The sequence below is a fragment of the Pholcus phalangioides genome, unplaced genomic scaffold, assembly GCF_987345545.1.
Source record: "Pholcus phalangioides strain wild (caught in Gottingen) unplaced genomic scaffold, Ppha-v1.0 ptg000014l_1, whole genome shotgun sequence".
Lineage (NCBI taxonomy): Eukaryota > Metazoa > Arthropoda > Arachnida > Araneae > Pholcidae > Pholcus > Pholcus phalangioides.
The window spans coordinates 7,735,085-7,735,971 of record NW_028301607.1 but is presented as its reverse complement, the minus strand read 5'-3'; the positions used below and the strand labels follow the sequence as shown (position 1 = coordinate 7,735,971).

Sequence of the window (887 nt, the reverse complement as noted above, 5' to 3'; positions counted from 1 at the left end):
TTTCGTCATGGACTCCCCACAGAAAATATTAATGTCTGCCACGCAACCCTAACTCATAGCAGCAGAAACGACAGTCATCCATCTACGAGAATATTCTCGAACAATGGAGGACACCCCCCCCCCCTATTCCGTACCTTCTAGTAAATGTGATGCGCGATAGCAATCTCAGGACTGCTGGAATTAAAACGTTTCATACTCCTATCGAGAGATGTCACCGTATAGAAAGGTCCTCTCCACTTGTCAATACAAGATTCATCGAAAGACTGGTTATTTGTGGAGATGAAGATTACAAGGAAGAAAATTCATCACTGCCCCCACGGGGACTCGAACCCCGGTCTCTCGCTTGCCAGACGAGTGCTCTACCATCTAAGCTATGGAAGCAGATAGAATATTTCAACCATGGAGGGTATATATATGTTGAAAGGCACCATACATGGACGGCGTCAACAATCAACTAATAGCTCGTGAATGACATAGGCCAACCGGAGTTCAGTCCCCGTGCGGGGCAGTGATGAATTTTCTTCCCTGTAATCTTCATCTCCACAAATAACTAGTCTTTCGATGAATCTTGTACAAGTACAGTTTTTGACAAATCATAATAAACTGAAGAGGCAAAAAAACTGGTACAGGCATGCGTATGCAAATAAAGAGATACGGAACCAATCAGAGTACGGCGCTGCGGTCGGCAACGCCTATATAACACAACAAGTGTCTGGCATAGTTATTAGATCGGTTACTGCTGCTACAATGACAGGTTATCGAGATTTAAGTGAGTTTAACGTGGTGTTATAGTCGGCGCACGAGAGATGGGACATAGCATGTCCGAGGTAGCGATGAAACTTGGATTTTCACGTACGACCATTTCACGAGTGTACCGTGAATATCGA

General features: G+C 44.5%; 1 non-coding gene across 1 annotated transcript; it reads right to left on the bottom strand.

Moving 5' to 3' along the window:
* Positions 1–309: 309 nt before the first annotated feature.
* TRNAA-GGC (transfer RNA alanine (anticodon GGC)) lies at positions 310–381 on the bottom strand. Its single transcript has one exon. It is a non-coding gene; the product is annotated as a tRNA-Ala (tRNA).
* Between the last annotated feature and the right edge of the window lie 506 nt (positions 382–887).